The sequence below is a fragment of the Acipenser ruthenus genome, unplaced genomic scaffold, assembly GCF_902713425.1.
Source record: "Acipenser ruthenus unplaced genomic scaffold, fAciRut3.2 maternal haplotype, whole genome shotgun sequence".
Lineage (NCBI taxonomy): Eukaryota > Metazoa > Chordata > Actinopteri > Acipenseriformes > Acipenseridae > Acipenser > Acipenser ruthenus.
The window spans coordinates 1-18,834 of record NW_026708421.1 but is presented as its reverse complement, the minus strand read 5'-3'; the positions used below and the strand labels follow the sequence as shown (position 1 = coordinate 18,834).

The following is an 18,834-nucleotide window of genomic DNA, read 5'->3' as shown; positions in this document are numbered from 1 at the left end:
ATGCCTGCAGCACTTGATATTCCCAGGTGGTCTCCCATCCAAGTACTAACCAAGCCCAACATTGCTTAGCTTCTGAGATCAGACGAGATCAGGCTTATTCAAGGTGGTGTGGCCGCAGGCGATTGCATTTCTGCTTTCATGACTTTTATGTTTAGTGAGCTGGGGGTGATTCCTCCAAAATTTCCTTTTGTCCTCCACACATTTCAATTGTAAAATGTAATTACAAAAATGTAATGCCTGCAGCACTTGATATTCCCAGGTGGTCTCCCATCCAAGTACTAACCAAGCCCAACATTGCTTAGCTTCAGAGATCAGACGAGATCAGGCTTATTCAAGGTGGTGTGGCCGCAGGCGATTGCATTTCTGCTTTCATGACTTTTATGTTTAGTGAGCTGGGGGTGATTCCTCCAAAATTTCCTTTTGTCCTCCACACATTTCAATTGTAAAATGTAATTACAAAAATGTAATGCCTGCAGCACTTGATATTCCCAGGTGGTCTCCCATCCAAGTACTAACCAAGCCCAACATTGCTTAGCTTCTGAGATCAGACGAGCTCAGGCTTATTCAAGGTGGTGTGGCCGCAGGTGATTGCATTTTTGCTTTCATGACTTTTATGTTTAGTGAGCTGGGGGTGATTCCTCCAAAATTTCCTTTTGTCCTCCACACATTTCAATTGTAAAATGTAATTACAAAAATGTAATGCCTGCAGCACTTGATATTCCCAGGTGGTCTCCCATCCAAGTACTAACCAAGCCCAACATTGCTTAGCTTCTGAGATCAGACGAGCTCAGGCTTATTCAAGGTGGTGTGGCCGCAGGTGATTGCATTTTTGCTTTCATGACTTTTATGTTTAGTGAGCTGGGGGTGATTCCTCCAAAATTTCCTTTTGTCCTCCACACATTTCAATTGTAAAATGTAATGCCTGCAGCACTTGATATTCCCAGGTGGTCTCCCATCCAAGTACTAACCAAGCCCAACATTGCTTAGCTTCTGAGATCAGACGAGATCAGGCTTATTCAAGGTGGTGTGGCCGCAGGCGATTGCATTTCTGCTTTCATGACTTTTATGTTTAGTGAGCTGGGGGTGATTCCTCCAAAATTTCCTTTTGTCTTCCACACATTTCAATTGTAAAATGTAATGCCTGCAGTACTTGATATTCCCAGGTGGTCTCCCATCCAAGTACTAACCAAGCCCAACATTGCTTAGCTTCTGAGATCAGACGAGATCAGGCTTATTCAAGGTGGTGTGGCCGCAGGCGATTGCATTTCTGCTTTCATGACTTTTATGTTTAGTGAGCTGGGGGTGATTCCTCCAAAATTTCCTTTTGTCCTCCACACATTTCAATTGTAAAATGTAATGCCTGCAGCACTTGATATTCCCAGGTGGTCTCCCATCCAAGTACTAACCAAGCCCAACATTGCTTAGCTTCAGAGATCAGACGAGATCAGGCTTATTCAAGGTGGTGTGGCCGCAGGCGATTGCATTTCTGCTTTCATGACTTTTATGTTTAGTGAGCTGGGGGTGATTCCTCCAAAATTTCCTTTTGTCCTCCACACATTTCAATTGTAAAATGTAATGCCTGCAGCACTTGATATTCCCAGGTGGTCTCCCATCCAAGTACTAACCAAGCCCAACATTGCTTAGCTTCTGAGATCAGACGAGATCAGGCTTATTCAAGGTGGTGTGGCCGCAGGCGATTGCATTTCTGCTTTCATGACTTTTATGTTTAGTGAGCTGGGGGTGATTCCTCCAAAATTTCCTTTTGTCCTCCACACATTTCAATTGTAAAATGTAATTACAAAAATGTAATGCCTGCAGCACTTGATATTCCCAGGTGGTCTCCCATCCAAGTACTAACCAAGCCCAACATTGCTTAGCTTCTGAGATCAGACGAGATCAGGCTTATTCAAGGTGGTGTGGCCGCAGGCGATTGCATTTCTGCTTTCATGACTTTTATGTTTAGTGAGCTGGGGGTGATTCCTCCAAAATTTCCTTTTGTCCTCCACACATTTCAATTGTAAAATGTAATGCCTGCAGCACTTGATATTCCCAGGTGGTCTCCCATCCAAGTACTAACCAAGCCCAACATTGCTTAGCTTCTGAGATCAGACGAGATCAGGCTTATTCAAGGTGGTGTGGCCGCAGGCGATTGCATTTCTGCTTTCATGACTTTTATGTTTAGTGAGCTGGGGGTGATTCCTCCAAAATTTCCTTTTGTCCTCCACACATTTCAATTGTAAAATGTAATTACAAAAATGTAATGCCTGCAGCACTTGATATTCCCAGGTGGTCTCCCATCCAAGTACTAACCAAGCCCAACATTGCTTAGCTTCTGAGATCAGACGAGATCAGGCTTATTCAAGGTGGTGTGGCCGCAGGCGATTGCATTTCTGCTTTCATGACTTTTATGTTTAGTGAGCTGGGGGGTGATTCCTCCAAAATTTCCTTTTGTCCTCCACACATTTCAATTGTAAAATGTAATGCCTGCAGCACTTGATATTCCCAGGTGGTCTCCCATCCAAGTACTAACCAAGCCCAACATTGCTTAGCTTCTGAGATCAGACGAGATCAGGCTTATTCAAGGTGGTGTGGCCGCAGGCGATTGCTGTTCTGCTTTCATGACTTTTATGTTTAGTGAGCTGGGGGTGATTCCTCCAAAATTTCCTTTTGTCCTCCACACATTTCAATTGTAAAATGTAATGCCTGCAGCACTTGATATTCCCAGGTGGTCTCCCATCCAAGTACTAACCAAGCCCAACATTGCTTAGCTTCTGAGATCAGACGAGATCAGGCTTAGTCAAGGTGGTGTGGCCGCAGGCGATTGCATTTCTGCTTTCATGACTTTTATGTTTAGTGAGCTGGGGGTGATTCCTCCAAAATTTCCTTTTGTCCTCCACACATTTCAATTGTAAAATGTAATGCCTGCAGCACTTGATATTCCCAGGTGGTCTCCCATCCAAGTACTAACCAAGCCCAACATTGCTTAGCTTCTGAGATCAGACGAGATCAGGCTTATTCAAGGTGGTGTGGCCGCAGGCGATTGCATTTCTGCTTTCATGACTTTTATGTTTAGTGAGCTGGGGGTGATTCCTCCAAAATTTCCTTTTGTCCTCCACACATTTCAATTGTAAAATGTAATGCCTGCAGCACTTGATATTCCCAGGTGGTCTCCCACCCAAGTACTAACCAAGCCCAACATTGCTTAGCTTCTGAGATCAGACGAGATCAGGCTTATTCAAGGTGGTGTGGCCGCAGGCGATTGCATTTCTGCTTTCATGACTTTTATGTTTAGTGAGCTGGGGGTGATTCCTCCAAAATTTCCTTTTGTCCTCCACACATTTCAATTGTAAAATGTAATGCCTGCAGCACTTGATATTCCCAGGTGGTCTCCCATCCAAGTACTAACCAAGCCCAACATTGCTTAGCTTCTGAGATCAGACGAGATCAGGCTTATTCAAGGTGGTGTGGCCGCAGGCGATTGCATTTCTGCTTTCATGACTTTTATGTTTAGTGAGCTGGGGGTGATTCCTCCAAAATTTCCTTTTGTCCTCCACACATTTCAATTGTAAAATGTAATGCCTGCAGCACTTGATATTCCCAGGTGGTCTCCCATCCAAGTACTAACCAAGCCCAACATTGCTTAGCTTCTGAGATCAGACGAGATCAGGCTTATTCAAGGTGGTGTGGCCGCAGGCGATTGCATTTCTGCTTTCATGACTTTTATGTTTAGTGAGCTGGGGGTGATTCCTCCAAAATTTCCTTTTGTCCTCCACACATTTCAATTGTAAAATGTAATGCCTGCAGCACTTGATATTCCCAGGTGGTCTCCCATCCAAGTACTAACCAAGCCCAACATTGCTTAGCTTCTGAGATCAGACGAGAGCAGGCTTATTCAAGGTGGTGTGGCCGCAGGCGATTGCATTTCTGCTTTCATGACTTTTATGTTTAGTGAGCTGGGGGGTGATTCCTCCAAAATTTCCTTTTGTCCTCCACACATTTCAATTGTAAAATGTAATGCCTGCAGCACTTGATATTCCCAGGTGGTCTCCCATCCAAGTACTAACCAAGCCCAACATTGCTTAGCTTCTGAGATCAGACGAGATCAGGCTTATTCAAGGTGGTGTGGCCGCAGGCGATTGCATTTCTGCTTTCATGACTTTTATGTTTAGTGAGCTGGGGGTGATTCCTCCAAAATTTCCTTTTGTCCTCCACACATTTCAATTGTAAAATGTAATTACAAAAATGCAATGCCTGCAGCACTTGATATTCCCAGGTGGTCTCCCATCCAAGTACTAACCAAGCCCAACATTGCTTAGCTTCTGAGATCAGACGAGATTAGGCTTATTCAAGGTGGTGTGGCCGCAGGCGATTGCATTTCTGCTTTCATGACTTTTATGTTTAGTGAGCTGGGGGTGATTCCTCCAAAATTTCCTTTTGTCCTCCACACATTTCAATTGTAAAATGTAATTACAAAAATGTAATGCCTGCAGCACTTGATATTCCCAGGTGGTCTCCCATCCAAGTACTAACCAAGCCCAACATTGCTTAGCTTCTGAGATCAGACGAGATCAGGCTTATTCAAGGTGGTGTGCCCGCAGGCGATTGCATTTCTGCTTTCATGACTTTTATGTTTAGTGAGCTGGGGGTGATTCCTCCAAAATTTCCTTTTGTCCTCCACACATTTCAATTGTAAAATGTAATGCCTGCAGCACTTGATATTCCCAGGTGGTCTCCCATCCAAGTACTAACCAAGCCCAACATTGCTTAGCTTCTGAGATCAGACGAGATCAGGCTTATTCAAGGTGGTGTGGCCGCAGGCGATTGCATTTCTGCTTTCATGACTTTTATGTTTAGTGAGCTGGGGGTGATTCCGCCAAAATTTCCTTTTGTCCTCCACACATTTCAATTGTAAAATGTAATTACAAAAATGTAATGCCTGCAGCACTTGATATTCCCAGGTGGTCTCCCATCCAAGTACTAACCAAGCCCAACATTGCTTAGCTTCTGAGATCAGACGAGATCAGGCTTATTCAAGGTGGTGTGGCCGCAGGCGATTGCATTTCTGCTTTCATGACTTTTATGTTTAGTGAGCTGGGGGTGATTCCTCCAAAATTTCCTTTTGTCCTCCACACATTTCAATTGTAAAATGTAATGCCTGCAGCACTTGATATTCCCAGGTGGTCTCCCATCCAAGTACTAACCAAGCCCAACATTGCTTAGCTTCTGAGATCAGACGAGATCAGGCTTATTCAAGGTGGTGTGGCCGCAGGCGATTGCATTTCTGCTTTCATGACTTTTATGTTTAGTGAGCTGGGGGTGATTCCTCCAAAATTTCCTTTTGTCCTCCACACATTTCAATTGTAAAATGTAATGCCTGCAGCACTTGATATTCCCAGGTGGTCTCCCATCCAAGTACTAACCAAGCCCAACATTGCTTAGCTTCGGAGATCAGACGAGATCAGGCTTATTCAAGGTGGTGTGGCCGCAGGCGATTGCATTTCTGCTTTCATGACTTTTATGTTTAGTGAGCTGGGGGTGATTCCTCCAAAATTTCCTTTTGTCCTCCACACATTTCAATTGTAAAATGTAATGCCTGCAGCACTTGATATTCCCAGGTGGTCTCCCATCCAAGTACTAACCAAGCCCAACATTGCTTAGCTTCTGAGATCAGACGAGATCAGGCTTATTCAAGGTGGTGTGGCCGCAGGCAATTGCATTTCTGCTTTCATGACTTTTATGTTTAGTGAGCTGGGGGTGATTCCTCCAAAATTTCCTTTTGTCCTCCACACATTTCAATTGTAAAATGTAATTACAAAAATGTAATGCCTGCAGCACTTGATATTCCCAGGTGGTCTCCCATCCAAGTACTAACCAAGCCCAACATTGCTTAGCTTCTGAGATCAGACGAGATCAGGCGAGATCAGGCTTATTCAAGGTGGTGTGGCCGCAGGCGATTGCATTTCTGCTTTCATGACTTTTATGTTTAGTGAGCTGGGGGTGATTCCTCCAAAATTTCCTTTTGTCCTCCACACATTTCAATTGTAAAATGTAATGCCTGCAGCACTTGATATTCCCAGGTGGTCTCCCATCCAAGTACTAACCAAGCCCAACATTGCTTAGCTTCTGAGATCAGACGAGATCAGGCTTATTCAAGGTGGTGTGGCCGCAGGCGATTGCATTTCTGCTTTCATGACTTTTATGTTTAGTGAGCTGGGGGTGATTCCTCCAAAATTTCCTTTTGTCCTCCACACATTTCAATTGTAAAATGTAATTACAAAAATGTAATGCCTGCAGCACTTGATATTCCCAGGTGGTCTCCCATCCAAGTACTAACCAAGCCCAACATTGCTTAGCTTCTGAGATCAGACGAGATCAGGCTTATTCAAGGTGGTGTGGCCGCAGGCGATTGCATTTCTGCTTTCATGACTTTTATGTTTAGTGAGCTGGGGGTGATTCCTCCAAAATTTCCTTTTGTCCTCCACACATTTCAATTGTAAAATGTAATTACAAAAATGTAATGCCTGCAGCACTTGATATTCCCAGGTGGTCTCCCATCCAAGTACTAACCAAACCCAACATTGCTTAGCTTCTGAGATCAGACGAGATCAGGCTTATTCAAGGTGGTGTGGCCGCAGGCGATTGCATTTCTGCTTTCATGACTTTTATGTTTAGTGAGCTGGGGGTGATTCCTCCAAAATTTCCTTTTGTCCTCCACACATTTCAATTGTAAAATGTAATGCCTGCAGCACTTGATATTCCCAGGTGGTCTCCCATCCAAGTACTAACCAAGCCCAACATTGCTTAGCTTCTGAGATCAGACGAGATCAGGCTTATTCAAGGTGGTGTGGCCGCAGGCGATTGCATTTCTGCTTTCATGACTTTTATGTTTAGTGAGCTGGGGGTGATTCCTCAAAAATTTCCTTTTGTCGTCCACACATTTCAATTGTAAAATGTAATGCCTGCAGCACTTGATATTCCCAGGTGGTCTCCCATCCAAGTACTAACCAAGCCCAACATTGCTTAGCATCTGAGATCAGACGAGATCAGGCTTATTCAAGGTGGTGTGGCCGCAGGCGATTGCATTTCTGCTTTCATGACTTTTATGTTTAGTGAGCTGGGGGGTGATTCCTCCAAAATTTCCTTTTGTCCTCCACACATTTCAATTGTAAAATGTAATGCCTGCAGCACTTGATATTCCCAGGTGGTCTCCCATCCAAGTACTAACCAAGCCCAACATTGCTTAGCTTCTGAGATCAGACGAGATCAGGCTTATTCAAGGTGGTGTGGCCGCAGGCGATTGCTGTTCTGCTTTCATGACTTTTATGTTTAGTGAGCTGGGGGTGATTCCTCCAAAATTTCCTTTTGTCCTCCACACATTTCAATTGTAAAATGTAATTACAAAAATGCAATGCCTGCAGCACTTGATATTCCCAGGTGGTCTCCCATCCAAGTACTAACCAAGCCCAACATTGCTTAGCTTCTGAGATCAGACGAGATTAGGCTTATTCAAGGTGGTGTGGCCGCAGGCGATTGCATTTCTGCTTTCATGACTTTTATGTTTAGTGAGCTGGGGGTGATTCCTCCAAAATTTCCTTTTGTCCTCCACACATTTCAATTGTAAAATGTAATGCCTGCAGCACTTGATATTCCCAGGTGGTCTCCCATCCAAGTACTAACCAAGCCCAACATTGCTTAGCTTCTGAGATCAGACGAGATCAGGCTTATTCAAGGTGGTGTGGCCGCAGGCAATTGCATTTCTGCTTTCATGACTTTTATGTTTAGTGAGCTGGGGGTGATTCCTCCAAAATTTCCTTTTGTCCTCCACACATTTCAATTGTAAAATGTAATGCCTGCAGCACTTGATATTCCCAGGTGGTCTCCCATCCAAGTACTAACCAAGCCCAACATTGCTTAGCTTCTGAGATCAGACGAGATCAGGCTTATTCAAGGTGGTGTGGCCGCAGGCGATTGCATTTCTGCTTTCATGACTTTTATGTTTAGTGAGCTGGGGGTGATTCCTCCAAAATTTCCTTTTGTCCTCCACACATTTCAATTGTAAAATGTAATTACAAAAATGTAATGCCTGCAGCACTTGATATTCCCAGGTGGTCTCCCATCCAAGTACTAACCAAGCCCAACATTGCTTAGCTTCTGAGATCAGACGAGATCAGGCTTATTCAAGGTGGTGTGGCCGCAGGCGATTGCATTTCTGCTTTCATGACTTTTATGTTTAGTGAGCTGGGGGTGATTCCTCCAAAATTTCCTTTTGTCCTCCACACATTTCAATTGTAAAATGTAATGCCTGCAGCACTTGATATTCCCAGGTGGTCTCCCATCCAAGTACTAACCAAGCCCAACATTGCTTAGCTTCTGAGATCAGACGAGATCAGGCTTATTCAAGGTGGTGTGGCCGCAGGCGATTGCATTTCTGCTTTCATGACTTTTATGTTTAGTGAGCTGGGGGTGATTCCTCCAAAATTTCCTTTTGTCTTCCACACATTTCAATTGTAAAATGTAATTACAAAAATGTAATGCCTGCAGTACTTGATATTCCCAGGTGGTCTCCCATCCAAGTACTAACCAAGCCCAACATTGCTTAGCTTCTGAGATCAGACGAGATCAGGCTTATTCAAGGTGGTGTGGCCGCAGGCGATTGCATTTCTGCTTTCATGACTTTTATGTTTAGTGAGCTGGGGGTGATTCCTCCAAAATTTCCTTTTGTCCTCCACACATTTCAATTGTAAAATGTAATGCCTGCAGCACTTGATATTCCCAGGTGGTCTCCCATCCAAGTACTAACCAAGCCCAACATTGCTTAGCTTCTGAGATCAGACGAGCTCAGGCTTATTCAAGGTGGTGTGGCCGCAGGCGATTGCATTTCTGCTTTCATGACTTTTATGTTTAGTGAGCTGGGGGTGATTCCTCCAAAATTTCCTTTTGTCCTCCACACATTTCAATTGTAAAATGTAATGCCTGCAGCACTTGATATTCCCAGGTGGTCTCCCATCCAAGTACTAACCAAGCCCAACATTGCTTAGCTTCTGAGATCAGACGAGATCAGGCTTATTCAAGGTGGTGTGGCCGCAGGCGATTGCATTTCTGCTTTCATGACTTTTATGTTTAGTGAGCTGGGGGTGATTCCTCCAAAATTTCCTTTTGTCCTCCACACATTTCAATTGTAAAATGTAATGCCTGCAGCACTTGATATTCCCAGGTGGTCTCCCATCCAAGTACTAACCAAGCCCAACATTGCTTAGCTTCTGAGATCAGACGAGATCAGGCTTATTCAAGGTGGTGTGGCCGCAGGCGATTGCTGTTCTGCTTTCATGACTTTTATGTTTAGTGAGCTGGGGGTGATTCCTCCAAAATTTCCTTTTGTCCTCCACACATTTCAATTGTAAAATGTAATTACAAAAATGTAATGCCTGCAGCACTTGATATTCCCAGGTGGTCTCCCATCCAAGTACTAACCAAGCCCAACATTGCTTAGCTTCTGAGATCAGACGAGATCAGGCTTATTCAAGGTGGTGTGGCCGCAGGCGATTGCATTTCTGCTTTCATGACTTTTATGTTTAGTGAGCTGGGGGTGATTCCTCCAAAATTTCCTTTTGTCCTCCACACATTTCAATTGTAAAATGTAATTACAAAAATGTAATGCCTGCAGCACTTGATATTCCCAGGTGGTCTCCCATCCAAGTACTAACCAAGCCCAACATTGCTTAGCTTCAGAGATCAGACGAGATCAGGCTTATTCAAGGTGGTGTGGCCGCAGGCGATTGCATTTCTGCTTTCATGACTTTTATGTTTAGTGAGCTGGGGGTGATTCCTCCAAAATTTCCTTTTGTCCTCCACACATTTCAATTGTAAAATGTAATGCCTGCAGCACTTGATATTCCCAGGTGGTCTCCCATCCAAGTACTAACCAAGCCCAACATTGCTTAGCTTCTGAGATCAGACGAGATCAGGCTTATTCAAGGTGGTGTGGCCGCAGGCGATTGCATTTCTGCTTTCATGACTTTTATGTTTAGTGAGCTGGGGGTGATTCCTCCAAAATTTCCTTTTGTCCTCCACACATTTCAATTGTAAAATGTAATTACAAAAATGTAATGCCTGCAGCACTTGATATTCCCAGGTGGTCTCCCATCCAAGTACTAACCAAGCCCAACATTGCTTAGCTTCTGAGATCAGACGAGATCAGGCTTATTCAAGGTGGTGTGGCCGCAGGCGATTGCATTTCTGCTTTCATGACTTTTATGTTTAGTGAGCTGGGGGTGATTCCTCCAAAATTTCCTTTTGTCCTCCACACATTTCAATTGTAAAATGTAATTACAAAAATGTAATGCCTGCAGCACTTGATATTCCCAGGTGGTCTCCCATCCAAGTACTAACCAAGCCCAACATTGCTTAGCTTCTGAGATCAGACGAGATCAGGCTTATTCAAGGTGGTGTGGCCGCAGGCGATTGCATTTCTGCTTTCATGACTTTTATGTTTAGTGAGCTGGGGGTGATTCCTCCAAAATTTCCTTTTGTCCTCCACACATTTCAATTGTAAAATGTAATTACAAAAATGTAATGCCTGCAGCACTTGATATTCCCAGGTGGTCTCCCATCCAAGTACTAACCAAGCCCAACATTGCTTAGCTTCTGAGATCAGACGAGATCAGGCTTATTCAAGGTGGTGTGGCCGCAGGCGATTGCATTTCTGCTTTCATGACTTTTATGTTTAGTGAGCTGGGGGTGATTCCTCCAAAATTTCCTTTTGTCCTCCACACATTTCAATTGTAAAATGTAATTACAAAAATGTAATGCCTGCAGCACTTGATATTCCCAGGTGGTCTCCCATCCAAGTACTAACCAAGCCCAACATTGCTTAGCTTCTGAGATCAGACGAGATCAGGCTTATTCAAGGTGGTGTGGCCGCAGGCGATTGCTGTTCTGCTTTCATGACTTTTATGTTTAGTGAGCTGGGGGTGATTCCTCCAAAATTTCCTTTTGTCCTCCACACATTTCAATTGTAAAATGTAATGCCTGCAGCACTTGATATTCCCAGGTGGTCTCCCATCCAAGTACTAACCAAGCCCAACATTGCTTAGCTTCTGAGATCAGACGAGATCAGGCTTATTCAAGGTGGTGTGGCCGCAGGCGATTGCATTTCTGCTTTCATGACTTTTATGTTTAGTGAGCTGGGGGTGATTCCTCCAAAATTTCCTTTTGTCCTCCACACATTTCAATTGTAAAATGTAATTACAAAAATGTAATGCCTGCAGCACTTGATATTCCCAGGTGGTCTCCCATCCAAGTACTAACCAAGCCCAACATTGCTTAGCTTCTGAGATCAGACGAGATCAGGCTTATTCAAGGTGGTGTGGCCGCAGGCGATTGCATTTCTGCTTTCATGACTTTTATGTTTAGTGAGCTGGGGGTGATTCCTCCAAAATTTCCTTTTGTCCTCCACACATTTCAATTGTAAAATGTAATTACAAAAATGTAATGCCTGCAGCACTTGATATTCCCAGGTGGTCTCCCATCCAAGTACTAACCAAGCCCAACATTGCTTAGCTTCTGAGATCAGACGAGATCAGGCTTATTCAAGGTGGTGTGGCCGCAGGCGATTGCATTTCTGCTTTCATGACTTTTATGTTTAGTGAGCTGGGGGTGATTCCTCCAAAATTTCCTTTTGTCCTCCACACATTTCAATTGTAAAATGTAATGCCTGCAGCACTTGATATTCCCAGGTGGTCTCCCATCCAAGTACTAACCAAGCCCAACATTGCTTAGCTTCTGAGATCAGACGAGATCAGGCTTATTCAAGGTGGTGTGGCCGCAGGCGATTGCATTTCTGCTTTCATGACTTTTATGTTTAGTGAGCTGGGGGTGATTCCTCCAAAATTTCCTTTTGTCCTCCACACATTTCAATTGTAAAATGTAATTACAAAAATGTAATGCCTGCAGCACTTGATATTCCCAGGTGGTCTCCCATCCAAGTACTAACCAAGCCCAACATTGCTTAGCTTCTGAGATCAGACGAGATCAGGCTTATTCAAGGTGGTGTGGCCGCAGGCGATTGCATTTCTGCTTTCATGACTTTTATGTTTAGTGAGCTGGGGGTGATTCCTCCAAAATTTCCTTTTGTCCTCCACACATTTCAATTGTAAAATGTAATGCCTGCAGCACTTGATATTCCCAGGTGGTCTCCCATCCAAGTACTAACCAAGCCCAACATTGCTTAGCTTCTGAGATCAGACGAGATCAGGCTTATTCAAGGTGGTGTGGCCGCAGGCGATTGCATTTCTGCTTTCATGACTTTTATGTTTAGTGAGCTGGGGGTGATTCCTCCAAAATTTCCTTTTGTCCTCCACACATTTCAATTGTAAAATGTAATTACAAAAATGTAATGCCTGCAGCACTTGATATTCCCAGGTGGTCTCCCATCCAAGTACTAACCAAGCCCAACATTGCTTAGCTTCTGAGATCAGACGAGATCAGGCTTATTCAAGGTGGTGTGGCCGCAGGCGATTGCTGTTCTGCTTTCATGACTTTTATGTTTAGTGAGCTGGGGGTGATTCCTCCAAAATTTCCTTTTGTCCTCCACACATTTCAATTGTAAAATGTAATGCCTGCAGCACTTGATATTCCCAGGTGGTCTCCCATCCAAGTACTAACCAAGCCCAACATTGCTTAGCTTCTGAGATCAGACGAGATCAGGCTTATTCAAGGTGGTGTGGCCGCAGGCGATTGCATTTCTGCTTTCATGACTTTTATGTTTAGTGAGCTGGGGGTGATTCCTCCAAAATTTCCTTTTGTCCTCCACACATTTCAATTGTAAAATGTAATGCCTGCAGCACTTGATATTCCCAGGTGGTCTCCCATCCAAGTACTAACCAAGCCCAACATTGCTTAGCTTCTGAGATCAGACGAGATCAGGCTTATTCAAGGTGGTGTGGCCGCAGGCGATTGCATTTCTGCTTTCATGACTTTTATGTTTAGTGAGCTGGGGGTGATTCCTCCAAAATTTCCTTTTGTCCTCCACACATTTCAATTGTAAAATGTAATTACTAAAATGTAATGCCTGCAGCACTTGATATTCCCAGGTGGTCTCCCATCCAAGTACTAACCAAGCCCAACATTGCTTAGCTTCTGAGATCAGACGAGATCAGGCTTATTCAAGGTGGTGTGGCCGCAGGCGATTGCATTTCTGCTTTCATGACTTTTATGTTTAGTGAGCTGGGGGTGATTCCTCCAAAATTTCCTTTTGTCCTCCACACATTTCAATTGTAAAATGTAATTACAAAAATGTAATGCCTGCAGCACTTGATATTCCCAGGTGGTCTCCCATCCAAGTACTAACCAAGCCCAACATTGCTTAGCTTCTGAGATCAGACGAGATCAGGCTTATTCAAGGTGGTGTGGCCGCAGGCGATTGCATTTCTGCTTTCATGACTTTTATGTTTAGTGAGCTGGGGGTGATTCCTCCAAAATTTCCTTTTGTCCTCCACACATTTCAATTGTAAAATGTAATGCCTGCAGCACTTGATATTCCCAGGTGGTCTCCCATCCAAGTACTAACCAAGCCCAACATTGCTTAGCTTCTGAGATCAGACGAGATCAGGCTTATTCAAGGTGGTGTGGCCGCAGGCGATTGCATTTCTGCTTTCATGACTTTTATGTTTAGTGAGCTGGGGGTGATTCCTCCAAAATTTCCTTTTGTCCTCCACACATTTCAATTGTAAAATGTAATTACAAAAATGTAATGCCTGCAGCACTTGATATTCCCAGGTGGTCTCCCATCCAAGTACTAACCAAGCCCAACATTGCTTAGCTTCTGAGATCAGACGAGATCAGGCTTATTCAAGGTGGTGTGGCCGCAGGCGATTGCATTTCTGCTTTCATGACTTTTATGTTTAGTGAGCTGGGGGTGATTCCTCCAAAATTTCCTTTTGTCCTCCACACATTTCAATTGTAAAATGTAATGCCTGCAGCACTTGATATTCCCAGGTGGTCTCCCATCCAAGTACTAACCAAGCCCAACATTGCTTAGCTTCTGAGATCAGACGAGATCAGGCTTATTCAAGGTGGTGTGGCCGCAGGCGATTGCATTTCTGCTTTCATGACTTTTATGTTTAGTGAGCTGGGGGTGATTCCTCCAAAATTTCCTTTTGTCCTCCACACATTTCAATTGTAAAATGTAATTACAAAAATGTAATGCCTGCAGCACTTGATATTCCCAGGTGGTCTCCCATCCAAGTACTAACCAAGCCCAACATTGCTTAGCTTCTGAGATCAGACGAGATCAGGCTTATTCAAGGTGGTGTGGCCGCAGGCGATTGCATTTCTGCTTTCATGACTTTTATGTTTAGTGAGCTGGGGGTGATTCCTCCAAAATTTCCTTTTGTCCTCCACACATTTCAATTGTAAAATGTAATGCCTGCAGCACTTGATATTCCCAGGTGGTCTCCCATCCAAGTACTAACCAAGCCCAACATTGCTTAGCTTCTGAGATCAGACGAGATCAGGCTTATTCAAGGTGGTGTGGCCGCAGGCGATTGCATTTCTGCTTTCATGACTTTTATGTTTAGTGAGCTGGGGGTGATTCCTCCAAAATTTCCTTTTGTCCTCCACACATTTCAATTGTAAAATGTAATGCCTGCAGCACTTGATATTCCCAGGTGGTCTCCCATCCAAGTACTAACCAAGCCCAACATTGCTTAGCTTCTGAGATCAGACGAGATCAGGCTTATTCAAGGTGGTGTGGCCGCAGGCGATTGCATTTCTGCTTTCATGACTTTTATGTTTAGTGAGCTGGGGGTGATTCCTCCAAAATTTCCTTTTGTCCTCCACACATTTCAATTGTAAAATGTAATTACAAAAATGTAATGCCTGCAGCACTTGATATTCCCAGGTGGTCTCCCATCCAAGTACTAACCAAGCCCAACATTGCTTAGCTTCTGAGATCAGACGAGATCAGGCTTATTCAAGGTGGTGTGGCCGCAGGCGATTGCATTTCTGCTTTCATGACTTTTATGTTTAGTGAGCTGGGGGTGATTCCTCCAAAATTTCCTTTTGTCCTCCACACATTTCAATTGTAAAATGTAATGCCTGCAGCACTTGATATTCCCAGGTGGTCTCCCATCCAAGTACTAACCAAGCCCAACATTGCTTAGCTTCTGAGATCAGACGAGATCAGGCTTATTCAAGGTGGTGTGGCCGCAGGCGATTGCATTTCTGCTTTCATGACTTTTATGTTTAGTGAGCTGGGGGTGATTCCTCCAAAATTTCCTTTTGTCCTCCACACATTTCAATTGTAAAATGTAATTACAAAAATGTAATGCCTGCAGCACTTGATATTCCCAGGTGGTCTCCCATCCAAGTACTAACCAAGCCCAACATTGCTTAGCTTCTGAGATCAGACGAGATCAGGCTTAGTCAAGGTGGTGTGGCCGCAGGCGATTGCATTTCTGCTTTCATGACTTTTATGTTTAGTGAGCTGGGGGTGATTCCTCCAAAATTTCCTTTTGTCCTCCACACATTTCAATTGTAAAATGTAATTACAAAAATGTAATGCCTGCAGCACTTGATATTCCCAGGTGGTCTCCCATCCAAGTACTAACCAAGCCCAACATTGCTTAGCTTCTGAGATCAGACGAGATCAGGCTTATTCAAGGTGGTGTGGCCGCAGGCGATTGCATTTCTGCTTTCATGACTTTTATGTTTAGTGAGCTGGGGGTGATTCCTCCAAAATTTCCTTTTGTCCTCCACACATTTCAATTGTAAAATGTAATGCCTGCAGCACTTGATATTCCCAGGTGGTCTCCCATCCAAGTACTAACCAAGCCCAACATTGCTTAGCTTCTGAGATCAGACGAGATCAGGCTTATTCAAGGTGGTGTGGCCGCAGGCGATTGCATTTCTGCTTTCATGACTTTTATGTTTAGTGAGCTGGGGGTGATTCCTCCAAAATTTCCTTTTGTCCTCCACACATTTCAATTGTAAAATGTAATGCCTGCAGCACTTGATATTCCCAGGTGGTCTCCCATCCAAGTACTAACCAAGCCCAACATTGCTTAGCTTCTGAGATCAGACGAGATCAGGCTTATTCAAGGTGGTGTGGCCGCAGGCGATTGCAGTTCTGCTTTCATGACTTTTATGTTTAGTGAGCTGGGGGTGATTCCTCCAAAATTTCCTTTTGTCCTCCACACATTTCAATTGTAAAATGTAATTACAAAAATGTAATGCCTGCAGCACTTGATATTCCCAGGTGGTCTCCCATCCAAGTACTAACCAAGCCCAACATTGCTTAGCTTCTGAGATCAGACGAGATCAGGCTTATTCAAGGTGGTGTGGCCGCAGGCGATTGCATTTCTGCTTTCATGACTTTTATGTTTAGTGAGCTGGGGGTGATTCCTCCAAAATTTCCTTTTGTCCTCCACACATTTCAATTGTAAAATGTAATTACAAAAATGTAATGCCTGCAGCACTTGATATTCCCAGGTGGTCTCCCATCCAAGTACTAACCAAGCCCAACATTGCTTAGCTTCTGAGATCAGACGAGATCAGGCTTATTCAAGGTGGTGTGGCCGCAGGCGATTGCATTTCTGCTTTCATGACTTTTATGTTTAGTGAGCTGGGGGTGATTCCTCCAAAATTTCCTTTTGTCCTCCACACATTTCAATTGTAAAATGTAATGCCTGCAGCACTTGATATTCCCAGGTGGTCTCCCATCCAAGTACTAACCAAGCCCAACATTGCTTAGCTTCTGAGATCAGACGAGATCAGGCTTATTCAAGGTGGTGTGGCCGCAGGCGATTGCATTTCTGCTTTCATGACTTTTATGTTTAGTGAGCTGGGGGTGATTCCTCCAAAATTTCCTTTTGTCCTCCACACATTTCAATTGTAAAATGTAATTACAAAAATGTAATGCCTGCAGCACTTGATATTCCCAGGTGGTCTCCCATCCAAGTACTAACCAAGCCCAACATTGCTTAGCTTCTGAGATCAGACGAGATCAGGCTTATTCAAGGTGGTGTGGCCGCAGGCGATTGCATTTCTGCTTTCATGACTTTTATGTTTAGTGAGCTGGGGGTGATTCCTCCAAAATTTCCTTTTGTCCCTCCACACATTTCAATTGTAAAATGTAATGCCTGCAGCACTTGATATTCCCAGGTGGTCTCCCATCCAAGTACTAACCAAGCCCAACATTGCTTAGCTTCTGAGATCAGACGAGATCAGGCTTATTCAAGGTGGTGTGGCCGCAGGCGATTGCATTTCTGCTTTCATGACTTTTATGTTTAGTGAGCTGGGGTGATTCCTCCAAAATTTCCTTTTGTCCTCCACACATTTCAATTGTAAAATGTAATTACAAAAATGTAATGCCTGCAGCACTTGATATTCCCAGGTGGTCTCCCATCCAAGTACTAACCAAGCCCAACATTGCTTAGCTTCTGAGATCAGACGAGATCAGGCTTATTCAAGGTGGTGTGGCCGCAGGCGATTGCATTTCTGCTTTCATGACTTTTATGTTTAGTGAGCTGGGGGTGATTCCTCCAAAATTTCCTTTTGTCCTCCACACATTTCAATTGTAAAATGTAATTACAAAAATGTAATGCCTGCAGCACTTGATATTCCCAGGTGGTCTCCCATCCAAGTACTAACCAAGCCCAACATTGCTTAGCTTCTGAGATCAGATGAGATCAGGCTTATTCAAGGTGGTGTGGCCGCAGGCGATTGCATTTCTGCTTTCATGACTTTTATGTTTAGTGAGCTGGGGGTGATTCCTCCAAAATTTCCTTTTGTCCTCCACACATTTCAATTGTAAAATGTAATTACAAAAATGTAATGCCTGCAGCACTTGATATTCCCAGGTGGTCTCCCATCCAAGTACTAACCAAGCCCAACATTGCTTAGCTTCTGAGATCAGACGAGATCAGGCTTATTCAAGGTGGTGTGGCCGCAGGCGATTGCATTTCTGCTTTCATGACTTTTATGTTTAGTGAGCTGGGGGTGATTCCTCCAAAATTTCCTTTTGTCCTCCACACATTTCAATTGTAAAATGTAATGCCTGCAGCACTTGATATTCCCAGGTGGTCTCCCATCCAAGTACTAACCAAGCCCAACATTGCTTAGCTTCTGAGATCAGACGAGATCAGGCTTATTCAAGGTGGTGTGGCCGCAGGCGATTGCATTTCTGCTTTCATGACTTTTATGTTTAGTGAGCTGGGGGTGATTCCTCCAAAATTTCCTTTTGTCCTCCACACATTTCAATTGTAAAATGTAATGCCTGCAGCACTTGATATTCCCAGGTGGTCTCCCATCCAAGTACTAACCAAGCCCAACATTGCTTAGCTTCTGAGATCAGACGAGATCAGGCTTATTCAAGGTGGTGTGGCCGCAGGCGATTGCATTTCTGCTTTCATGACTTTTATGTTTAGTGAGCTGGGGGTGATTCCTCCAAAATTTCCTTTTGTCCTCCACACATTTCAATTGTAAAATGTAATGCCTGCAGCACTTGATATTCCCAGGTGGTCTCCCATCCAAGTACTAACCAAGCCCAACATTGCTTAGCTTCGGAGATCAGACGAGATCAGGCTTATTCAAGGTGGTGTGGCCGCAGGCGATTGCATTTCTGCTTTCATGACTTTTATGTTTAGTGAGCTGGGGGTGATTCCTCCAAAATTTCCTTTTGTCCTCCACACATTTCAATTGTAAAATGTAATGCCTGCAGCACTTGATATTCCCAGGTGGTCTCCCATCCAAGTACTAACCAAGCCCAACATTGCTTAGCTTCTGAGATCAGGCTTATTCAAGGTGGTGTGGCCGCAGGCGATTGCATTTCTGCTT

General features: G+C 44.0%; 82 non-coding genes and 2 pseudogenes across 82 annotated transcripts; all 84 read right to left on the bottom strand.

Moving 5' to 3' along the window:
- Window position 1: 1 nt before the first annotated feature.
- Window positions 2-120, bottom strand: LOC131732586 (5S ribosomal RNA). The gene has a single exon (XR_009325606.1). It is a non-coding gene; the product is annotated as a 5S ribosomal RNA (ribosomal RNA).
- A 114-nt stretch (window positions 121-234) lies between these two features.
- LOC131732744 (5S ribosomal RNA) lies at window positions 235-353 on the bottom strand. Its single transcript, XR_009325764.1, has one exon. It is a non-coding gene; the product is annotated as a 5S ribosomal RNA (ribosomal RNA).
- Window positions 354-467: 114 nt separating this feature from the next.
- LOC131732789 (5S ribosomal RNA) lies at window positions 468-586 on the bottom strand. The gene has a single exon (XR_009325808.1). It is a non-coding gene; the product is annotated as a 5S ribosomal RNA (ribosomal RNA).
- Window positions 587-700: 114 nt separating this feature from the next.
- LOC131732788 (5S ribosomal RNA) lies at window positions 701-819 on the bottom strand. Its single transcript, XR_009325807.1, has one exon. It is a non-coding gene; the product is annotated as a 5S ribosomal RNA (ribosomal RNA).
- A 100-nt stretch (window positions 820-919) lies between these two features.
- Window positions 920-1,038, bottom strand: LOC131732585 (5S ribosomal RNA). The gene has a single exon (XR_009325605.1). It is a non-coding gene; the product is annotated as a 5S ribosomal RNA (ribosomal RNA).
- Window positions 1,039-1,138: 100 nt separating this feature from the next.
- LOC131732733 (5S ribosomal RNA) lies at window positions 1,139-1,257 on the bottom strand. The gene has a single exon (XR_009325753.1). It is a non-coding gene; the product is annotated as a 5S ribosomal RNA (ribosomal RNA).
- Window positions 1,258-1,357: 100 nt separating this feature from the next.
- On the bottom strand, window positions 1,358-1,476 carry LOC131732743 (5S ribosomal RNA). Its single transcript, XR_009325763.1, has one exon. It is a non-coding gene; the product is annotated as a 5S ribosomal RNA (ribosomal RNA).
- Window positions 1,477-1,576: 100 nt separating this feature from the next.
- LOC131732584 (5S ribosomal RNA) lies at window positions 1,577-1,695 on the bottom strand. Its single transcript, XR_009325603.1, has one exon. It is a non-coding gene; the product is annotated as a 5S ribosomal RNA (ribosomal RNA).
- A 114-nt stretch (window positions 1,696-1,809) lies between these two features.
- LOC131732583 (5S ribosomal RNA) lies at window positions 1,810-1,928 on the bottom strand. Its single transcript, XR_009325602.1, has one exon. It is a non-coding gene; the product is annotated as a 5S ribosomal RNA (ribosomal RNA).
- Window positions 1,929-2,028: 100 nt separating this feature from the next.
- LOC131732582 (5S ribosomal RNA) lies at window positions 2,029-2,147 on the bottom strand. The gene has a single exon (XR_009325601.1). It is a non-coding gene; the product is annotated as a 5S ribosomal RNA (ribosomal RNA).
- Window positions 2,148-2,261: 114 nt separating this feature from the next.
- LOC131732581 (5S ribosomal RNA) lies at window positions 2,262-2,380 on the bottom strand. Its single transcript, XR_009325600.1, has one exon. It is a non-coding gene; the product is annotated as a 5S ribosomal RNA (ribosomal RNA).
- Window positions 2,381-2,481: 101 nt separating this feature from the next.
- On the bottom strand, window positions 2,482-2,600 carry LOC131732579 (5S ribosomal RNA). Its single transcript, XR_009325599.1, has one exon. It is a non-coding gene; the product is annotated as a 5S ribosomal RNA (ribosomal RNA).
- Window positions 2,601-2,700: 100 nt separating this feature from the next.
- LOC131732728 (5S ribosomal RNA) lies at window positions 2,701-2,819 on the bottom strand. The gene has a single exon (XR_009325747.1). It is a non-coding gene; the product is annotated as a 5S ribosomal RNA (ribosomal RNA).
- A 100-nt stretch (window positions 2,820-2,919) lies between these two features.
- LOC131732578 (5S ribosomal RNA) lies at window positions 2,920-3,038 on the bottom strand. Its single transcript, XR_009325598.1, has one exon. It is a non-coding gene; the product is annotated as a 5S ribosomal RNA (ribosomal RNA).
- A 100-nt stretch (window positions 3,039-3,138) lies between these two features.
- LOC131732716 (5S ribosomal RNA) lies at window positions 3,139-3,257 on the bottom strand. Its single transcript, XR_009325735.1, has one exon. It is a non-coding gene; the product is annotated as a 5S ribosomal RNA (ribosomal RNA).
- Window positions 3,258-3,357: 100 nt separating this feature from the next.
- Window positions 3,358-3,476, bottom strand: LOC131732577 (5S ribosomal RNA). The gene has a single exon (XR_009325597.1). It is a non-coding gene; the product is annotated as a 5S ribosomal RNA (ribosomal RNA).
- A 100-nt stretch (window positions 3,477-3,576) lies between these two features.
- On the bottom strand, window positions 3,577-3,695 carry LOC131732576 (5S ribosomal RNA). The gene has a single exon (XR_009325596.1). It is a non-coding gene; the product is annotated as a 5S ribosomal RNA (ribosomal RNA).
- Window positions 3,696-3,795: 100 nt separating this feature from the next.
- LOC131732781 (5S ribosomal RNA) lies at window positions 3,796-3,914 on the bottom strand. Its single transcript, XR_009325800.1, has one exon. It is a non-coding gene; the product is annotated as a 5S ribosomal RNA (ribosomal RNA).
- Window positions 3,915-4,015: 101 nt separating this feature from the next.
- LOC131732574 (5S ribosomal RNA) lies at window positions 4,016-4,134 on the bottom strand. The gene has a single exon (XR_009325594.1). It is a non-coding gene; the product is annotated as a 5S ribosomal RNA (ribosomal RNA).
- A 114-nt stretch (window positions 4,135-4,248) lies between these two features.
- Window positions 4,249-4,367, bottom strand: LOC131732779 (5S ribosomal RNA). The gene has a single exon (XR_009325798.1). It is a non-coding gene; the product is annotated as a 5S ribosomal RNA (ribosomal RNA).
- A 114-nt stretch (window positions 4,368-4,481) lies between these two features.
- Window positions 4,482-4,600, bottom strand: LOC131732769 (5S ribosomal RNA). The gene has a single exon (XR_009325789.1). It is a non-coding gene; the product is annotated as a 5S ribosomal RNA (ribosomal RNA).
- Window positions 4,601-4,700: 100 nt separating this feature from the next.
- LOC131732573 (5S ribosomal RNA) lies at window positions 4,701-4,819 on the bottom strand. Its single transcript, XR_009325593.1, has one exon. It is a non-coding gene; the product is annotated as a 5S ribosomal RNA (ribosomal RNA).
- Window positions 4,820-4,933: 114 nt separating this feature from the next.
- On the bottom strand, window positions 4,934-5,052 carry LOC131732572 (5S ribosomal RNA). The gene has a single exon (XR_009325592.1). It is a non-coding gene; the product is annotated as a 5S ribosomal RNA (ribosomal RNA).
- A 100-nt stretch (window positions 5,053-5,152) lies between these two features.
- On the bottom strand, window positions 5,153-5,271 carry LOC131732571 (5S ribosomal RNA). Its single transcript, XR_009325591.1, has one exon. It is a non-coding gene; the product is annotated as a 5S ribosomal RNA (ribosomal RNA).
- Window positions 5,272-5,371: 100 nt separating this feature from the next.
- On the bottom strand, window positions 5,372-5,490 carry LOC131732760 (5S ribosomal RNA). The gene has a single exon (XR_009325780.1). It is a non-coding gene; the product is annotated as a 5S ribosomal RNA (ribosomal RNA).
- Window positions 5,491-5,590: 100 nt separating this feature from the next.
- Window positions 5,591-5,709, bottom strand: LOC131732570 (5S ribosomal RNA). The gene has a single exon (XR_009325590.1). It is a non-coding gene; the product is annotated as a 5S ribosomal RNA (ribosomal RNA).
- Window positions 5,710-5,823: 114 nt separating this feature from the next.
- LOC131732790 (5S ribosomal RNA) lies at window positions 5,824-5,952 on the bottom strand (annotated as a pseudogene).
- A 100-nt stretch (window positions 5,953-6,052) lies between these two features.
- LOC131732835 (5S ribosomal RNA) lies at window positions 6,053-6,171 on the bottom strand. The gene has a single exon (XR_009325839.1). It is a non-coding gene; the product is annotated as a 5S ribosomal RNA (ribosomal RNA).
- A 114-nt stretch (window positions 6,172-6,285) lies between these two features.
- On the bottom strand, window positions 6,286-6,404 carry LOC131732834 (5S ribosomal RNA). Its single transcript, XR_009325838.1, has one exon. It is a non-coding gene; the product is annotated as a 5S ribosomal RNA (ribosomal RNA).
- Window positions 6,405-6,518: 114 nt separating this feature from the next.
- Window positions 6,519-6,637, bottom strand: LOC131732746 (5S ribosomal RNA). The gene has a single exon (XR_009325766.1). It is a non-coding gene; the product is annotated as a 5S ribosomal RNA (ribosomal RNA).
- A 100-nt stretch (window positions 6,638-6,737) lies between these two features.
- Window positions 6,738-6,856, bottom strand: LOC131732833 (5S ribosomal RNA). Its single transcript, XR_009325837.1, has one exon. It is a non-coding gene; the product is annotated as a 5S ribosomal RNA (ribosomal RNA).
- A 100-nt stretch (window positions 6,857-6,956) lies between these two features.
- Window positions 6,957-7,075, bottom strand: LOC131732749 (5S ribosomal RNA). The gene has a single exon (XR_009325769.1). It is a non-coding gene; the product is annotated as a 5S ribosomal RNA (ribosomal RNA).
- A 101-nt stretch (window positions 7,076-7,176) lies between these two features.
- LOC131732832 (5S ribosomal RNA) lies at window positions 7,177-7,295 on the bottom strand. The gene has a single exon (XR_009325836.1). It is a non-coding gene; the product is annotated as a 5S ribosomal RNA (ribosomal RNA).
- Window positions 7,296-7,409: 114 nt separating this feature from the next.
- On the bottom strand, window positions 7,410-7,528 carry LOC131732778 (5S ribosomal RNA). Its single transcript, XR_009325797.1, has one exon. It is a non-coding gene; the product is annotated as a 5S ribosomal RNA (ribosomal RNA).
- Window positions 7,529-7,628: 100 nt separating this feature from the next.
- On the bottom strand, window positions 7,629-7,747 carry LOC131732831 (5S ribosomal RNA). The gene has a single exon (XR_009325835.1). It is a non-coding gene; the product is annotated as a 5S ribosomal RNA (ribosomal RNA).
- Window positions 7,748-7,847: 100 nt separating this feature from the next.
- Window positions 7,848-7,966, bottom strand: LOC131732829 (5S ribosomal RNA). Its single transcript, XR_009325833.1, has one exon. It is a non-coding gene; the product is annotated as a 5S ribosomal RNA (ribosomal RNA).
- A 114-nt stretch (window positions 7,967-8,080) lies between these two features.
- Window positions 8,081-8,199, bottom strand: LOC131732828 (5S ribosomal RNA). Its single transcript, XR_009325831.1, has one exon. It is a non-coding gene; the product is annotated as a 5S ribosomal RNA (ribosomal RNA).
- Window positions 8,200-8,299: 100 nt separating this feature from the next.
- Window positions 8,300-8,418, bottom strand: LOC131732827 (5S ribosomal RNA). The gene has a single exon (XR_009325830.1). It is a non-coding gene; the product is annotated as a 5S ribosomal RNA (ribosomal RNA).
- A 114-nt stretch (window positions 8,419-8,532) lies between these two features.
- Window positions 8,533-8,651, bottom strand: LOC131732732 (5S ribosomal RNA). The gene has a single exon (XR_009325752.1). It is a non-coding gene; the product is annotated as a 5S ribosomal RNA (ribosomal RNA).
- A 100-nt stretch (window positions 8,652-8,751) lies between these two features.
- On the bottom strand, window positions 8,752-8,870 carry LOC131732771 (5S ribosomal RNA). The gene has a single exon (XR_009325791.1). It is a non-coding gene; the product is annotated as a 5S ribosomal RNA (ribosomal RNA).
- Window positions 8,871-8,970: 100 nt separating this feature from the next.
- Window positions 8,971-9,089, bottom strand: LOC131732826 (5S ribosomal RNA). Its single transcript, XR_009325829.1, has one exon. It is a non-coding gene; the product is annotated as a 5S ribosomal RNA (ribosomal RNA).
- Window positions 9,090-9,189: 100 nt separating this feature from the next.
- LOC131732825 (5S ribosomal RNA) lies at window positions 9,190-9,308 on the bottom strand. The gene has a single exon (XR_009325828.1). It is a non-coding gene; the product is annotated as a 5S ribosomal RNA (ribosomal RNA).
- A 114-nt stretch (window positions 9,309-9,422) lies between these two features.
- On the bottom strand, window positions 9,423-9,541 carry LOC131732823 (5S ribosomal RNA). The gene has a single exon (XR_009325827.1). It is a non-coding gene; the product is annotated as a 5S ribosomal RNA (ribosomal RNA).
- A 114-nt stretch (window positions 9,542-9,655) lies between these two features.
- Window positions 9,656-9,774, bottom strand: LOC131732742 (5S ribosomal RNA). The gene has a single exon (XR_009325762.1). It is a non-coding gene; the product is annotated as a 5S ribosomal RNA (ribosomal RNA).
- Window positions 9,775-9,874: 100 nt separating this feature from the next.
- Window positions 9,875-9,993, bottom strand: LOC131732822 (5S ribosomal RNA). The gene has a single exon (XR_009325826.1). It is a non-coding gene; the product is annotated as a 5S ribosomal RNA (ribosomal RNA).
- Window positions 9,994-10,107: 114 nt separating this feature from the next.
- Window positions 10,108-10,226, bottom strand: LOC131732821 (5S ribosomal RNA). Its single transcript, XR_009325825.1, has one exon. It is a non-coding gene; the product is annotated as a 5S ribosomal RNA (ribosomal RNA).
- A 114-nt stretch (window positions 10,227-10,340) lies between these two features.
- Window positions 10,341-10,459, bottom strand: LOC131732820 (5S ribosomal RNA). Its single transcript, XR_009325824.1, has one exon. It is a non-coding gene; the product is annotated as a 5S ribosomal RNA (ribosomal RNA).
- Window positions 10,460-10,573: 114 nt separating this feature from the next.
- LOC131732819 (5S ribosomal RNA) lies at window positions 10,574-10,692 on the bottom strand. Its single transcript, XR_009325823.1, has one exon. It is a non-coding gene; the product is annotated as a 5S ribosomal RNA (ribosomal RNA).
- Window positions 10,693-10,806: 114 nt separating this feature from the next.
- On the bottom strand, window positions 10,807-10,925 carry LOC131732817 (5S ribosomal RNA). The gene has a single exon (XR_009325821.1). It is a non-coding gene; the product is annotated as a 5S ribosomal RNA (ribosomal RNA).
- A 100-nt stretch (window positions 10,926-11,025) lies between these two features.
- Window positions 11,026-11,144, bottom strand: LOC131732816 (5S ribosomal RNA). Its single transcript, XR_009325820.1, has one exon. It is a non-coding gene; the product is annotated as a 5S ribosomal RNA (ribosomal RNA).
- Window positions 11,145-11,258: 114 nt separating this feature from the next.
- LOC131732815 (5S ribosomal RNA) lies at window positions 11,259-11,377 on the bottom strand. Its single transcript, XR_009325819.1, has one exon. It is a non-coding gene; the product is annotated as a 5S ribosomal RNA (ribosomal RNA).
- Window positions 11,378-11,491: 114 nt separating this feature from the next.
- LOC131732814 (5S ribosomal RNA) lies at window positions 11,492-11,610 on the bottom strand. Its single transcript, XR_009325818.1, has one exon. It is a non-coding gene; the product is annotated as a 5S ribosomal RNA (ribosomal RNA).
- Window positions 11,611-11,710: 100 nt separating this feature from the next.
- LOC131732813 (5S ribosomal RNA) lies at window positions 11,711-11,829 on the bottom strand. The gene has a single exon (XR_009325817.1). It is a non-coding gene; the product is annotated as a 5S ribosomal RNA (ribosomal RNA).
- Window positions 11,830-11,943: 114 nt separating this feature from the next.
- On the bottom strand, window positions 11,944-12,062 carry LOC131732812 (5S ribosomal RNA). Its single transcript, XR_009325816.1, has one exon. It is a non-coding gene; the product is annotated as a 5S ribosomal RNA (ribosomal RNA).
- Window positions 12,063-12,162: 100 nt separating this feature from the next.
- Window positions 12,163-12,281, bottom strand: LOC131732811 (5S ribosomal RNA). Its single transcript, XR_009325815.1, has one exon. It is a non-coding gene; the product is annotated as a 5S ribosomal RNA (ribosomal RNA).
- Window positions 12,282-12,395: 114 nt separating this feature from the next.
- On the bottom strand, window positions 12,396-12,514 carry LOC131732810 (5S ribosomal RNA). Its single transcript, XR_009325814.1, has one exon. It is a non-coding gene; the product is annotated as a 5S ribosomal RNA (ribosomal RNA).
- Window positions 12,515-12,614: 100 nt separating this feature from the next.
- Window positions 12,615-12,733, bottom strand: LOC131732809 (5S ribosomal RNA). The gene has a single exon (XR_009325813.1). It is a non-coding gene; the product is annotated as a 5S ribosomal RNA (ribosomal RNA).
- Window positions 12,734-12,833: 100 nt separating this feature from the next.
- On the bottom strand, window positions 12,834-12,952 carry LOC131732806 (5S ribosomal RNA). The gene has a single exon (XR_009325812.1). It is a non-coding gene; the product is annotated as a 5S ribosomal RNA (ribosomal RNA).
- Window positions 12,953-13,066: 114 nt separating this feature from the next.
- LOC131732793 (5S ribosomal RNA) lies at window positions 13,067-13,185 on the bottom strand. The gene has a single exon (XR_009325809.1). It is a non-coding gene; the product is annotated as a 5S ribosomal RNA (ribosomal RNA).
- Window positions 13,186-13,299: 114 nt separating this feature from the next.
- LOC131732782 (5S ribosomal RNA) lies at window positions 13,300-13,418 on the bottom strand. The gene has a single exon (XR_009325801.1). It is a non-coding gene; the product is annotated as a 5S ribosomal RNA (ribosomal RNA).
- Window positions 13,419-13,518: 100 nt separating this feature from the next.
- Window positions 13,519-13,637, bottom strand: LOC131732770 (5S ribosomal RNA). The gene has a single exon (XR_009325790.1). It is a non-coding gene; the product is annotated as a 5S ribosomal RNA (ribosomal RNA).
- A 114-nt stretch (window positions 13,638-13,751) lies between these two features.
- On the bottom strand, window positions 13,752-13,870 carry LOC131732759 (5S ribosomal RNA). Its single transcript, XR_009325779.1, has one exon. It is a non-coding gene; the product is annotated as a 5S ribosomal RNA (ribosomal RNA).
- A 100-nt stretch (window positions 13,871-13,970) lies between these two features.
- On the bottom strand, window positions 13,971-14,089 carry LOC131732748 (5S ribosomal RNA). The gene has a single exon (XR_009325768.1). It is a non-coding gene; the product is annotated as a 5S ribosomal RNA (ribosomal RNA).
- A 114-nt stretch (window positions 14,090-14,203) lies between these two features.
- Window positions 14,204-14,322, bottom strand: LOC131732737 (5S ribosomal RNA). The gene has a single exon (XR_009325756.1). It is a non-coding gene; the product is annotated as a 5S ribosomal RNA (ribosomal RNA).
- A 100-nt stretch (window positions 14,323-14,422) lies between these two features.
- On the bottom strand, window positions 14,423-14,541 carry LOC131732724 (5S ribosomal RNA). Its single transcript, XR_009325744.1, has one exon. It is a non-coding gene; the product is annotated as a 5S ribosomal RNA (ribosomal RNA).
- Window positions 14,542-14,641: 100 nt separating this feature from the next.
- Window positions 14,642-14,760, bottom strand: LOC131732712 (5S ribosomal RNA). The gene has a single exon (XR_009325732.1). It is a non-coding gene; the product is annotated as a 5S ribosomal RNA (ribosomal RNA).
- A 114-nt stretch (window positions 14,761-14,874) lies between these two features.
- On the bottom strand, window positions 14,875-14,993 carry LOC131732701 (5S ribosomal RNA). Its single transcript, XR_009325721.1, has one exon. It is a non-coding gene; the product is annotated as a 5S ribosomal RNA (ribosomal RNA).
- Window positions 14,994-15,093: 100 nt separating this feature from the next.
- Window positions 15,094-15,212, bottom strand: LOC131732690 (5S ribosomal RNA). Its single transcript, XR_009325709.1, has one exon. It is a non-coding gene; the product is annotated as a 5S ribosomal RNA (ribosomal RNA).
- A 114-nt stretch (window positions 15,213-15,326) lies between these two features.
- LOC131732727 (5S ribosomal RNA) lies at window positions 15,327-15,445 on the bottom strand. The gene has a single exon (XR_009325746.1). It is a non-coding gene; the product is annotated as a 5S ribosomal RNA (ribosomal RNA).
- A 114-nt stretch (window positions 15,446-15,559) lies between these two features.
- Window positions 15,560-15,678, bottom strand: LOC131732677 (5S ribosomal RNA). The gene has a single exon (XR_009325696.1). It is a non-coding gene; the product is annotated as a 5S ribosomal RNA (ribosomal RNA).
- Window positions 15,679-15,778: 100 nt separating this feature from the next.
- Window positions 15,779-15,897, bottom strand: LOC131732665 (5S ribosomal RNA). The gene has a single exon (XR_009325684.1). It is a non-coding gene; the product is annotated as a 5S ribosomal RNA (ribosomal RNA).
- Window positions 15,898-15,997: 100 nt separating this feature from the next.
- LOC131732654 (5S ribosomal RNA) lies at window positions 15,998-16,116 on the bottom strand. Its single transcript, XR_009325673.1, has one exon. It is a non-coding gene; the product is annotated as a 5S ribosomal RNA (ribosomal RNA).
- A 114-nt stretch (window positions 16,117-16,230) lies between these two features.
- LOC131732643 (5S ribosomal RNA) lies at window positions 16,231-16,349 on the bottom strand. The gene has a single exon (XR_009325662.1). It is a non-coding gene; the product is annotated as a 5S ribosomal RNA (ribosomal RNA).
- Window positions 16,350-16,463: 114 nt separating this feature from the next.
- On the bottom strand, window positions 16,464-16,582 carry LOC131732632 (5S ribosomal RNA). The gene has a single exon (XR_009325651.1). It is a non-coding gene; the product is annotated as a 5S ribosomal RNA (ribosomal RNA).
- A 100-nt stretch (window positions 16,583-16,682) lies between these two features.
- Window positions 16,683-16,801, bottom strand: LOC131732621 (5S ribosomal RNA). The gene has a single exon (XR_009325640.1). It is a non-coding gene; the product is annotated as a 5S ribosomal RNA (ribosomal RNA).
- Window positions 16,802-16,915: 114 nt separating this feature from the next.
- LOC131732609 (5S ribosomal RNA) lies at window positions 16,916-17,034 on the bottom strand. The gene has a single exon (XR_009325629.1). It is a non-coding gene; the product is annotated as a 5S ribosomal RNA (ribosomal RNA).
- A 101-nt stretch (window positions 17,035-17,135) lies between these two features.
- On the bottom strand, window positions 17,136-17,254 carry LOC131732598 (5S ribosomal RNA). The gene has a single exon (XR_009325618.1). It is a non-coding gene; the product is annotated as a 5S ribosomal RNA (ribosomal RNA).
- A 113-nt stretch (window positions 17,255-17,367) lies between these two features.
- Window positions 17,368-17,486, bottom strand: LOC131732587 (5S ribosomal RNA). Its single transcript, XR_009325607.1, has one exon. It is a non-coding gene; the product is annotated as a 5S ribosomal RNA (ribosomal RNA).
- Window positions 17,487-17,600: 114 nt separating this feature from the next.
- On the bottom strand, window positions 17,601-17,719 carry LOC131732683 (5S ribosomal RNA). Its single transcript, XR_009325703.1, has one exon. It is a non-coding gene; the product is annotated as a 5S ribosomal RNA (ribosomal RNA).
- A 114-nt stretch (window positions 17,720-17,833) lies between these two features.
- LOC131732575 (5S ribosomal RNA) lies at window positions 17,834-17,952 on the bottom strand. Its single transcript, XR_009325595.1, has one exon. It is a non-coding gene; the product is annotated as a 5S ribosomal RNA (ribosomal RNA).
- A 100-nt stretch (window positions 17,953-18,052) lies between these two features.
- On the bottom strand, window positions 18,053-18,171 carry LOC131732830 (5S ribosomal RNA). The gene has a single exon (XR_009325834.1). It is a non-coding gene; the product is annotated as a 5S ribosomal RNA (ribosomal RNA).
- Window positions 18,172-18,271: 100 nt separating this feature from the next.
- Window positions 18,272-18,390, bottom strand: LOC131732818 (5S ribosomal RNA). Its single transcript, XR_009325822.1, has one exon. It is a non-coding gene; the product is annotated as a 5S ribosomal RNA (ribosomal RNA).
- A 100-nt stretch (window positions 18,391-18,490) lies between these two features.
- On the bottom strand, window positions 18,491-18,609 carry LOC131732758 (5S ribosomal RNA). The gene has a single exon (XR_009325778.1). It is a non-coding gene; the product is annotated as a 5S ribosomal RNA (ribosomal RNA).
- A 100-nt stretch (window positions 18,610-18,709) lies between these two features.
- On the bottom strand, window positions 18,710-18,818 carry LOC131732794 (5S ribosomal RNA; annotated as a pseudogene).
- Between the last annotated feature and the right edge of the window lie 16 nt (window positions 18,819-18,834).